The 13,833-nt window shown below is 45.7% G+C and overlaps 1 protein-coding gene across 1 annotated transcript in view; it reads left to right on the top strand.

Moving 5' to 3' along the window:
• The first annotated feature begins 4,576 nt into the window (after positions 1 to 4,576).
• The window catches only part of DNHD1 (dynein heavy chain domain 1), a 156,774-nt gene continuing 147,517 nt past the window's right edge, over positions 4,577 to 13,833 (top strand). The window contains exons 1-2 of the mRNA XM_073612699.1: positions 4,577 to 4,643; positions 13,428 to 13,497. The gene's annotated coding sequence lies outside the window, so the exon portion shown is untranslated. The remainder of the gene's footprint in view (positions 4,644 to 13,427; positions 13,498 to 13,833) is intronic.

Here is a 13,833-nt window from a genome sequence, read left to right as displayed (position 1 = left end):
TGCTGGGCTGCGTGCTCGGATAAGAGTCTGGTATGGATCTTGAGGGGAACCCCACACCATTTTTTTGGCGTGGGGGTTCTCCTTAAAATCCATACCAGACCAAAGGGTCTGGTATCGTCCTGGGGGGAACTCCACGACAATTTTTTTTTTTCATTTTGGTGGGGGGGGGTTCCTCTTCAAGATCCTCAGCACACAAGTTGCACCACAAGTCAGATCATCATGATCCGACTTGTGGTGCGACTTCTATTCAAATCAATGGGCTCCCATAGGGAACCATTGATTTTGAATAGAGGCAGAGAAACGCTGCTAAAAGCTAGCGCGGCCAAACACGCATTGACGCCAATGCAAAACGCTGATAAAATCATGTTTTTAATGCTGCTTTTTTCCTGGCTTCGGTACTAGCTTTACAGCTAATTTTTTATAACACCCGTGGGCATGAGGCCTTAAAGCTGAAAGTCTGCACTTCAAATTCATTTGGATTGTTTTGTTGTAATTTTATTCTGGTGGCATACAGAGCCAAAAGTATGAACAGTATTGAAAAGGTATTCATACCCCTTGAAATTTTTCACATTTTGTCATGTTACAACCAAAAACGTAAATGTATTTTATTGGAAACCTGTCGTGGTCAGAGGTAGAAGGGAAGCTGTCACCACGAAGGGACCAATAGTCTTTACCAGGGACCAAAGTGAGTAACTGAAGCAAGTACCGGAGGTCATATTCTCACCGAAGGGCACGGTGGAGAATCGGGAAACTTCAGGCGGTGATCAAGTCAGGGACCCCACCAGAGGAGGTGATACTTGCAGATCAGCCTTGTGTGCCAAGCCAGGGACTGAGCTGGTCAGCAGGGGTGGAGCTTGAAGGTATCTGAAGTGCCAAGCTAGGGACCCAGCAAGGAAGGGTGGGTGACGCTTGAGGGAGATACCACTGCAAGAGCCTTGAGGAGCTCACGGGATTCCCATAGACACACTTCTAAACCTTGTGGACGGCCTTCCCAGAAGAGTTGAAGCTGTTATAGCTGCAAAAGGTGGGACAACTCAATATTGAACCCTACGGACTAAGACTGGGATGCCATTAAAATTCATGTGTGTCCCCATTACTTTTGCCAATATAGTGTATATCATGATGTAGCACCCTGATGTTTAGGTAGGGTGTCTATTTATTTTATCTGCCAAGTGATAGTTGCCTTGGCCAATTGATAGGAAGTCAATTGATTTCACCCTAATTCTGGAATTGCTGCACTTCTCTCTTCTGTCACTAGATGGCTGGGTATCTGGTAGCATTAGATAAGACAAGGGCAATGCAAGGATAGATTAGAAATGAATGGGGTGTCTCAGCCAATGGGTAGGGTTTTTCTTGGGTCCCTTGGCCTGTTGGGAGAGCCTATTTATTTGGGTGGAGTCAGGTGATCAGGGTTCTGTGGCACATGGAAAGCTGTCTGGGTGGACGTGTGTCGTATGGCCCCTGGGCTGCTAGAGGCCATAAAGGCCTATCCCGGCCCGGGGACATCTGGCTGCTAGGCTGTCTGAGGGCCTATCCAGAATAGTGTTGCCACCTGTCTGGGATTCACCCGGACACTTTGGGTTTGGAATCATGCATCTGGGTTTCAGACTGCCTGAAAACCCGGACACATTATTCAGACTACTCTATGGCTTCCCAGCAGGGTTGCTGGCTGCAGTTGTGTAAGCTGAGAATGTCTGTTACACTCTCTTTCGCACTGTCCAAAGCCAGCACTAACAATCCCTCCACATACAGAGGGGAGAGGGCTTTATCTGCTCCTCTTCCCACCACCCCTACCCCTCTGTGTCTGCCCACACTTTAATCCCCAGCGCTGTGCCTCAGAAAAGGAAAGTGGGGGCCAGAAAGTTGAAGTCCAGAAGCCGTACTCTCCGTACATCAGAGTTCTCAGTGTTCCCCCTTAGATCAGGGTTCCAGAGCATCCCTTATGTTAGAGTCCCCAGAGTTCTCCCTTACATCCGAGTCTGCAGAGTCCCCCCTTACAGTGAAAGGGAACTCTGCGAGTTCAGATGTAAAAAAGGAGCTCTGTAGATTCAGATGTAAAAGAGGAGCTCTGTAGATCCAGATGTAAAAGGGGTACTCTAGTTATTAACTTCATATGATTAGGAATGTTATTTAATAGCAAAATATATGTATAATTTATACTATAAAAAAAATTGCTGTGCGCCACTAAAGTGTTCGGGTTTGACTTGAAGAAAAGGTGGCAACCCTAATCCAGGAGCAAAATAGCAGCGTACAGTTGGGACTGCGGCTTGCAGTCCAACCAGAAGTAACGGTTCCGCCGGCCCGGGGGGAACCAGTAGCGGTCGGAGGTAGAATGAAAGCTACAAAATAATACTTGGGGGGGGCACACCCTAAAAATGCATTTACATTCAAGATGGTGCTGCTATAAGACCAACAAACAGTACAAAATAGATTACAGTGCACACATACAAAAATGACTTTTAAATCCTGCAAGGCTATTTAAAAACACTTGAACATATTAAAATGATACGGGGATTTGGTCAGACTATATGGTCATAAAGTGCTAAGCCCACTTACTGCGTCAAAGTACTCCATTATCAGTGGGTCCTACACTAGTAATATAATGAAAGAGGAGTTTGTCTCTCATGGTGGAGACGCAGGATCTTTCATTCTATTACTAGTGTAGGACCCACTGATAATGGGGTACTTTGACGCAGGGGCCCGGGACTTTGCTAAAATACCATACTGGCCCTTCCACTACATAGGTCATGGTTGATCTAATACCTGGTGCATACAATGAGATTATCGAACCAATAATCGTCTGGGTTTTTTTTGGGTTTTTTTTGCACGCTAGTCTCATATCGAAAATGAAAAGTTTTCTAAAGTTCTCGTGCACCAGAATAAAAATTTGAAAGTGATGTAATGTGTTGTAGTGTAGTTGTATTGTATTTTCAAATGACAAGTGTACTGCTTAACCCCTTCAGATCCACGCTATAGCCGAATGACAGCTACAGCACGGATCTGCTTTGCCGGGAGGCCGTCAATAGACGTACTCCTCTTTGCACGCGTGCCGCGCTCCCCTGAAGGGCGCGCGCTGTGATCACCCGAGTCAATGAGACTCGGGTGATCACAGATCGAATTAAGGGGTCGATCTCGACCCCTTACCACTAGATCAGCTGTCAGCCAATGACAGCTGATCAAGTGATGTAAAAAGAAGATCGGTAATCATTTTTTTCTTTTCTTCTCACGCTGACAGTGCGAGGAGAAAAAAAAAGGCGATCACCGGCTTCTGTTGAGGGGACATCGGTCCCGAAGAGGAAGAGGCGAAGCCGCCTCATATGTGCCCACCAGTACCGCCTGCCAGTGCCACCTGCCAGTACCACGAATCAGTGCCCACCAGTGCATAAGGGCCAGCAATCAGTGCCACCTATCAATGCCCACAAGAGCCACCTATCAATGCCCACCAGTGGTGCCAATCAATGCCTCAGCAGTGCCGCCTATCAGTGTCACCTACCAGTGCCGATCAGTGCCCATCACTGCCACCCATCAGTGCCCATCAGTGCCACCTATTAGTGCCCTTCAGTGCCACCTATCAATGCCCTTCAGTGCCGCCCATCAATGCCACTCATCAGTGCCACCTCTCAGTGCCGCCTATTAGAGCCATCAGTGCCGCCTTATCAGTGCTTATCAGTGTCGCCTTATCAGTGCCCATCAATGCAGCCTATCAGTGCCCATCAGTGTAGCCTCATCAGCGTACATCAATGAAGGAGAAAAATTACCTGTTTGCAAAATGTATTAACAACATATAAAACGGTTTTGTATTTTTTTTTTTTTTAAATCGGTCTTTTTAAATTTTTTTTAACAAAAAATAAAAAACGCAGAGGTGATCAAATATCACCAAAAGAAAACTCTATTTGTGGGGAAAAAATGATAAAAATTTAATTTGGGTACAGTGTTGTATGACCGCACAATTGTCGTTCAAAGAGTGACAGCGCTGAAAGCTGAAAATTGGTCTGGGAGGAGGGGGGGTTTAGGTGCCCAGTAAGCAAGTGGTTAAACGGAAATCGTACGATCTGGTATCATACTAGAAAACTTTTTGTGCTTGCCCCATCGGATAATATCAGATGAACTGTCGTGATTGGCTCTCGAAAGCTGTGTATTAAGGATCGGATTATCGTACAATCGCTTCCAAATCGATATTTTTTGTACCATTTTCTGATCGTGTGTGCAGGCCATAAAGAGGATTGTACAATCCGATTGTGTAATGTGTATGGTCAGCCTTAGATGCCCCTGGCAAAGATATATTAACCATTAAAGTTTTCAGAATACAATATTTTTCACAGTTAAGATGAATAATTAACTTGAAATAGTCTGAAAACATCCTTTGGCCTGTAGATTTCATCCTGCAGTGACATGTGGAAATACAGACTGTAAGGGGAGAATGGACAGAAATCTGGGCGGTCAGCTTCACTTGCTCCAGTAAAGGTTGGAGAGAAATCTGAAAGAGCTGGACTTGTCTTTACAAATCTCTGCAGTTCCAGCAGCAGGAGGCCATTGTACACCCAGCCCCTCCTCCTCCTGTCCCCAGCAACCATGCAGAGTCCCTAGCAACCGGACACTTCCAGGTCTGGACAGAGCGTGTGTGCTGTGCAATGTACAGAGTGGTATGTATCTTTATAGATTATAGTATATTCAGGACATAGAGATCATATTGTATACTGGACATTGTATGGGGGGGGGGGGGGGGTCTATAGAGATCATACTATATACAGGACATTGTATGGGGATCTATTGAGATCATAATGTATACTGGACATTGTATGAGGGGATCTATAGAAATCATAATGTATACAGGACATTCTATGGGGATCTATAGAGATCACAATGTATACCGGACATTCTATGGGGATCTATAGAGATCATACCATATACAGGATAATGTATGGGAGGATCTATAGAGATCATATTATATACAGGACATTGTATGGGGGAATCTATAGAAATCATAATGTATACTGGACATTGTATGGGAGGATCTATAGAGATCATAATATATACTGGACATTGTATGGGGGGATCTATAGAGATCATAATATATACTGGACATTGTATGGGGGATCTATAGAGATCATAATGTATACTGGACATTGTATGGGGGGGTGGGGATCTATAGCGATCATACTATATACAGGACATTGTATTGGGGGATCTATAGAAATCATAATGTATACTGGACATTGTATGGGGGATCTATAGAGATCATAATGTATACCGGGCATTGTATGGGGGATCTATAGAGATCATACTATATACAAGACATTGTACTGGGAGCTATAGAGATTATACTATTATTATTATTATTATTATTATACACGATTTATATAGCGCCAAAAGTTTACTCAGCGCTTTACAATATAGAGGGGGGACAGCACAATTACAGTACAGTTCAATACATAATGCATAATATATATATATATATATATATATATATATATATATATATATATATATATATATATATATATATATATATATATATATATATATATATATATATATATATATATATATATATATATATATATATATACATATACATATACATATACCATTGTACGGGGAGAATCTATAGAGATCATAATGTATACTGGGAATTGTATTGGGGGATCTATAGAGATCATACTATATACAAGACACTGTATGGGGGAATCTATAGAAATCATAATATATACTGGACATTGTATGGGGGGATCTATAGAGATCATAATGTATACTGGGCATTGTATTGGGGGATCTATAGAGATCATACTATATACAGGACACTGTATGGGGGAATCTATAGAAATCATAATATATACTGGACATTGTATGGGGGGATCTATAGAGATCATAATGTATACCAGGCATTGTATGGGGGATCTATAGAGATCATACTATATACAAGACATTGTATGGGGAGCTATAGAGATTATACTATTATTATTATTATTATTATTATTATTATACACGATTTATATAGCGCCAAAAGTTTACTCAGCACTTTACAATGTAGAGGGGGGACAGCACAATTACAGTACCGTTCAATACATAATATTTATATATATATACCATTGTATGGGGAGAATCTATAGATATCATAATGTATACTGGGCATTGTATGGGGATTTATAGAGATTATACTGCATACAGGACATTGTATGGGGGATTTATAGAGATCATATTGTATACCGGACATTGTATGGGGGATTTATAAAGATTATACTATATACAGGACATTAGATTGGGGGATCTATAAAGATCATAATATATACCGGGCATTGTATGGGGGATCTACTGTATAGAGATCATACTATATATTGGGCATTGTATGGGGATTTGTAGAGGTTATACTATATACAGGACATTGTATGGGGGATCTATAGAGATTCTAGTGTAGCAAAGCCCTGGGTCCCTTAAGGCCTAATGATGACCTCCAGAGTTAGGGACAGCTGACATCCTTCAGTGTAGAGTAGGTTACAAGGCATGGTGGATGTAATGCAAGATGAAACGGTGAGCGCCAGACACTTTTTGGATACAAAGAGAATTATTGTTTCTTGAATAGAACTGTGGGAGAGAGGGTTAGGGGCAGGACACCCTTAAGTAGATGCAATGATAATTGTCAGACTCCAAGACTTCTATAAGTACACAGCTATACAGGTGGACCTCCTCTGTATAGGTAGGACCGCTATCTCCTATGGCAACAATTTTGTAGCTGTTACTAACGGTAGTTGTATTCAACTGTTGGCAACACAAACAGTTCTCCTTACTCCATAGTCACTCACTATGAATCTTTACTCAACAAACTCCCAGTCTTTCACTAGACTTTGGATCCAATAGCTACTGGATCCCCTGAGCTCTTCCACTTTAGCACTCAGTATCTTCCTCAAGCGTCACCCCTGCTTCCCTGCTGGATCCCTGGCTTGGCACTCACTGATGCTCCACAAGCGTCACCTCTGCTGTCCCGCTGGGTCCCTGACTTGGCAATTGCTGAAGTTTTCCCACTTCTTCACCATCCCCAGCTGGTGAGAAGTCTGCTCTGGTACTGTCCTCAGCTTACTCACAGTGGTCTCCGGTAACAAGGTGGATGCAGTGGCGTCACTAGGGTTGGTGTCACCCGGTGCTGAAAAAATTGGTGTCAACCCCCTCCCCCCCGCCCTCCACCAAATATAGTCCCCCCTCAGTACAGACCCCTCTCTGCTAAGTACAGATCCTGCGGTATAGATCCCCCCCCCTCGGTATAGATCACCCTCACTAACAACAGACCTCCACCCTCAGTGCAGACCCCCCCCCATCAGTACAGACACTCCCCCCCATCAGTATAGACCTCAAAACTCAGTGCAGACCCCCCATCAGGGTAGAATCCACCCCCTTAGTGCAGACCCCCCCATCAGTATAGAATCCCCCTTAGTGCAGACCCCCACAGTTTAGACACCCCCCCTTTAGTGCAGACCCCCCATCAGTATAGAATCACCCCCTTAGTGCAGACCCCCCATCAGTATAGAATCACCCCCTTAGTGCAGACCCCCCATCAGTATATAACCTCCCCTTAGTGCAGACCCCCCATCAATATAGACACCCCCTCTTAGTGCAGACCCCCCATCAGTATATAATCACCCCCTTAGTGCAGACCCCCCATCAGTATAGAATCACCCCCTTAGTGCAGACCCCCCATCAGTATATAACCTCCCCTTAGTGCAGACTCCCCATCAGTATATAACCTCCCCTTAATGCAGACCCCCCATCAATAGAGACACCCCCTCTTAGTGCAGACCCCCATCAGTATAGAATCCCCCTAGTGCAGAGCCCCCATCAGTATAGAATCCCCCTTAGTGCAGACCCCATCAGTATAGAATCCCCCCTAGTGCAGAGCCCCCATCAGTATAAGCACCCCTCTCCCCTCCCATAGCCCCCCCCCCCGCACATGTCCATCTGCTAATCTACTAATCTACTTAGAGTGTACAGTACAGTACCTCAGTACAGCGTGGCCGCGGACGTATACACACAGAGGTGTGTGTCACTCGGAGCTCCTCCTCCTCACTGGATGTAAACAGAGGAGGAGGCAGCTTCAGTCCGCTCCACGGGGGACACAGAGTGAGCAAGACGAGAGGCACAGGGCAGAGGGCAGTGTCAGCGGCTGCGGTTCTGCTATACATGGGTGTCACCCCTCTGGCGGGTGTCACCCGGGTGCGGCCCGCACCTCCCGCCCCCAGCTTGCAACGCCACTGGGCGGATGGTCCCTTATTGGCGACAGCTTCCCCTTCTACCTCAGACCACAGCTGGTTCCCCGGCTGGCGGAACCGCTACTTCTGGTTGGACTACAAGCCTGCAGTCCCAACCCTACGCTACTTTCCTGCTTCTGGATAGGCCCTCATACAGCCTAGCAGCCAGATGTCCCAGGGATAGGCCTTAGGCTTCTGGCCAAGCAGCCGGGGCAGCATAACATGTGTCCACCAAGACAGCCATCCGGGGGGCACAGAACCCCGATCACCTGACTCCACTTAAATAAATAGGTTCTCCCAGCAGGCCAAGGGACCAAGAAAATCCCTGCCCATTGGCTGAGACACCCCATTCATTCATAATCTGCCCTTACTATGCCCTTGTCTTATCCAATGTCACCAGCTATAATGCCATCTAGTGACAGAAGAGAAAAGTGCAGCAATTACAGAATTAGGGGGAAATCAATTCATCTCCTACCAATTGGCCAAGGCAACTATCACCTGGCAACTAAATTTTATAGCAACCCTGCCTAAACATCAGGGTGCTACATCAGTATACACAGGACATTGTATGACATTGTATGGGTGATCTATAGAGATCATATTGCATACCGGGCATTGTATGGGTGTTGCACCCTCTAGTTTGCTAGATAGAGTGTACACAGTTGTTAGTGGAGGTAAATTGGCCTGTCTAAGAGCCAGGCTGGGTTGAATTTTGGTCAGGGATGAGTGACTCAGGGAGGCTGGATGACTCATCAAGCAGCACCTCTGGTAACTCCCCCTGCTCTCTGGAACCTTGAAGAACCTTGGAGAATCTTCCAGAAGTAAAGGGTGGAGTTTAGGAGGAGCTGCTTGGAGTATTGATGAGGGCCCCAGCCAATCCCCAGCAGAGTGGGCTGGCAGGGGGAGGGCACCTCTTAAATACTCATGGGTCATGCCAGCAGGGGCAGTCAGGTGGAAGATGGAGATAGAGTGCTGAGGAGGCTGTTGTGGCCCTTGAGAGTAGCCCCTAGTCTGAGGGGGGGGGTTGACCTCGGGTCTGGGGCTCTGGTGCTGGAGGGACCCTCCACAACACACAGAGGAATCCTTGCCTGGATGCATGGGGGTAAGTGTGAGGACAGCAGAAGAGAGAGTCAGCACGTTCGGAAGGTCTCCTGAGAGTTAGTCTGAGAGGACTGGTAAATGTCAGTCTGGAAGACTGGGGAATGTCAGTCTGGAGGACTGGGAGCGTCAGTCAGGAGGACTGTGGTGAAGTAGCCCAGAGGGCTAGTGAAAGAGGCTGCTGCAGACATGAGGGCTGGCAGGGCCTAAAGAGGTGGTGCTGGGACCAGTAACCACAGGGGGAAGTGCAGTAAATGTGTTAGTGGTGTCACATCCTACAAGTATAGGGGCTTTGAGTCCATGCCTGTAATGGGCCAGTGCTACAGTTTTTTATATAGTGACACCACTGGTGATTCTGCAAGCACGTGAAGTGCTGGAGAAAAGGAGCTGTATATACAGTAGTACGGTATCTACTAGGAGTTGTCTCTGAAGATGTTTCAAAGTCAAGTGTGCATCCCATAGTACCCCTATTCCCCATATATATAAAATATAGCTGTGCCCAGCACCCCCCCCCCATCAGACCAGCTCAGCGTGGGCAGCCTATATATGATATTATAATATAAATATAGCTGTGTCCAGAACCCACCCCCCTCCCCATCAGACCAGCACAGGGCGCCAGGAATGTACACTCCTCTCACAAGGGTGTAAGTGGATGGTGTGGCAACACCATGGCAGCCCCCGCTCCCCCCTAACCGAAGGCTATCACACGCACCTCACTTTGGGCTCAGGCCGGCGGCGGACACCCCCTCATCGCAAGCCGACACCCTCCTGCTTGTTACAGCACCAGCTCAGGGCCAGCACAGGGTGGAGATGGTGGAGGAGGATAGGAGGAGGAAGAAGGAGATAGAAAGAGGAAGAAGGACACATGCCAGGCTGTGGCACTGGAGGTTTTTTCCGGCCAGGTCAGCTGAAAAAAAAAAAAATGACAGGGCTTTCCTCAACCTCGGGAGAGTCAGGATGGTGTCACCCCTCTAGCGGGTGTCGCCGGGTGTGGAGCGCACCTCGCACCCCCCTAGCGATGCCACCTATCCCAATTCACCAGCAGCTCCTACATGGGGTCTGCTACATGGGGATTTTTTAGAGATTTCTCTATATACAGGCAGTCCCCAAGTTAGGAACATCCGAGTTACGAACGACTCCTACTTACAAACAGAGGTGACGTGACGTCACTGCTGGCCGTTTGCGCTCCACGCTGGTCCCGGATACAGCTGAGCGACCATCTGGCAGCACCAGACACATCCCACACTGACTGCAGGGCCACAAGAGCCTCAAATAACACAATTGCACGCCCAGAAGCATCCGGAACATCCCACATCATTACACATGCTGGAGTTACACTTAAAAATGTACTGTTCCGAGTTACAAACACATTCGACTTAAGAACAAACCTACAACCTACATGTCGCAAGTTTTGAGGGAGCTTGAAATTGGCATGCTGACTGCAGGAATGTCCACCAGAGCTTTTGCCCTTGAATTGAATGTTCATTTCTCTACCATAAGCCGTCTCCAAAGGCGTTTCAGAGAATTTGGCAGTACATCCACCTGGCCTCACAAGAGTAGACCATGTGTAACCACACAAGCCCAGGACCTCCACATCCAGCATCTTCACCTCCAAGATCATCTGAGACCAGCCACCCAAACAGCTGCTGCAACAATCAGTTTTCATAAGAAAGAATTTCAAAGAATTTCTGCACAAACTATCAGAAACAGTCTCAGGGAAGCTCATCTGCATGATCATTGTCCTCATCGGGGTCTCGACCTGACTGCAGTTCGTCGTCGTGACCGACTTGAGAGGGCAAATGCTCACATTCCATGGTGTCTGGCACTTTGGAGAGGTGTTCCCTTCATGGATGAATCCTGGTTTTCACTGTACAGGGCAGATGGCAGACATTGTGTATGGCATTGTGTGGGTGAGCGGTTTGCTGATGTCAACGTTGTGGATGGAGTGGCCCATGGTGGCGAAGGGGTTATGGTATGGGCAGGTATATGCTATGGACAACGAACACAGGTGCATTTTATTGATGGCATTTTGAATGCACAGAGATACCAGGACGAGATCCTGAGGCCCATTGTTGTGCCATTCATCCACGACCATCACCTCATGTTGCAGCATGATAATGCACGGCCCCATGTTGCAAGGATCTGTACACAATTCCTGGAAGCTGAAAACATCCCAGTTCTTGCATGACCAGCATACTCACCGGACATGTCACCCATTGAGCATGTTTGGGATACTCTGGATCGGCGTATACAACAGCGTGTTCCAGTTCCTGCCAATATCCAGCAACTTTGCACAGCCATTGTAGAGGAATGGACCAATATTCCACAGGCCACAATCAACAACCTGATCAACTCAATGCGAAGGAGATGTGCTGCACTGCGTGAGGCAAATGGTGGTCACACCAGATACTGACTGGATTTCGGAACCCCCGACCCCCCCAATACAGTAAAACTGCACATTTTAGAGCCAGCCTAAGGCACACCTGTGCAATAATCATGCTGTCTAATTAGCATCTTGATATGCCACACCTATGAGATGGATGGATTATCTCGGCAAAGGAGAAGTGCTCTCTAACACAGATTTAGCCCTGGTTCACATTGGTGTGATTTGACATGTCAAATCGCATGTCAAATTGGCGGTAATTGCCAGCAATTGCACCATCCTACTCGGTGCGATGCCGCATTTGCGGCGCCACGCCGATTTAAAAAAGTCATTTTTCTGTATTATGTTTTGCGATTTCGGGGTGCGATTTCAATTGACATCTGTGCAGTAACCCGCACAGATGTCTCTGAAATCACTGCCGAAATCGGGACTGACATGCTTCATTCCCGCAGCTCAGTGTGAACCTGGGCTTAGACAGATTTGTGAACAATATTTGAGAGAAAAAGTCCTTTTGTGTACATAGAAAAAGTCGTAGATCTTTATGTTCAGCTCATTATAAATAGGGGCAAACACAACAGTGCTGCGTTTATCATTTTGCTCAGTGTATATACCGGGCATTGTATTAGGGATCTATAGAGATTATATGATATACCGAGCATTGTATGAGGGATCTATAGAGATTATACTATATACCGGGCATTGTATGAGGGATCTATAGAGATTATACTACATACCGGGCATTGTATGAGGGATCTATAGAGATTATACTATATACCGGGCATTGTATGAGGGATCTATAGGGATTATACGATATACCGGGCATTGTATGAGGGATCTATAGGGATTATACTATATACCGGGCATTGTATGAGGGATCTATAGAGATTATACTATATACCGGGCATTGTATGAGGGATCTATAGGGATTATACTATATACTGGGCATTGTATGAGGGATCTATAGAGATTATACTATATACCGGGCATTGTATGAGAGATCTATAGCGATTATACTATATACCGGGCATTATATGAGAGATCTATAGCGATTATACTATATACCGGGCATTGTATGAGGGATCTATAGAGATTATACTATATACCGGGCATTGTATGAGGGATCTATAGAGATTATACTATATACCGGGCATTGTATGAGGGATCTATAGAGATTATACTATATACCGGGCATTGTATGAGGGATCTATAGAGATTATACTATATACCGGGCATTGTATGAGAGATCTCTAGCGATTATACTATATACCGGGCATTGCATGAGGGATCTATAGAGATTATACTATATACCGGGCATTGTATGAGGGATCTATAGAGATTATACTATATACCGGGCATTGTATGAGGGATCTATAGAGATTATACTATATACCGGGCATTGTATGAGGGATCTATAGAGATTATATTGTATTCCAGGCATTGTATGGGCTAGAGACATATGTAGATATTGTGGTATATACAGAGTATGATATAAAGATCATACTGTATACAGTAACATGTAATGGCATAGGAGGGAACCATAGATCTTATACTGTATACAGGGCATTGTATAGCAGGGTATACAGCATACAGATTATACAGAGACTCGTATGGGGGACCTATAGAGATAACATCATATACAGTTCAGATCCCTATGTGCAGGGTACATATTTTATGTTCCTCTCATACTCTATGTGCTCTCTAAATGGCAGGTCTGGCTCCAGGATGTGATCTGTGCACCAAGAAAAGATTCCTCCCATAATTCTGCACAGCAGGGGATTGGTAAGCATTGGGCCCTGTCTTCATTTTATACCGTCCCATAATAAGAATGATATATCTTTTTAGCTGGATGTGGTGTGACAATCCTGCATAAGTGAGTGACAATATTTATTTCTGCTGAAATTATGATTGGGAACATATAGGGGAAGAAAAAGGGACGCGTGGCGAGGTGAGGGGACATTGTTATGTGTGACACATGGGGAAGTAAGGGGACTGTATGCATGACGCATGGGTGGGTGATGGGACAACATTGTGTGACACATTGGGGATGTGAGGAGATGGTATTATGTGTGACATGAGGGGACCTTATTATGTGTGACACATGGGGAGGTGAGGGGA

The sequence above is a fragment of the Aquarana catesbeiana genome, linkage group LG02, assembly GCF_042186555.1.
Source record: "Aquarana catesbeiana isolate 2022-GZ linkage group LG02, ASM4218655v1, whole genome shotgun sequence".
In the NCBI taxonomy this organism is placed as follows: domain Eukaryota; kingdom Metazoa; phylum Chordata; class Amphibia; order Anura; family Ranidae; genus Aquarana; species Aquarana catesbeiana.
The sequence above is the reverse complement of the archived record's forward strand: the minus strand, read 5'-3'. Positions and strand labels throughout refer to the sequence as shown.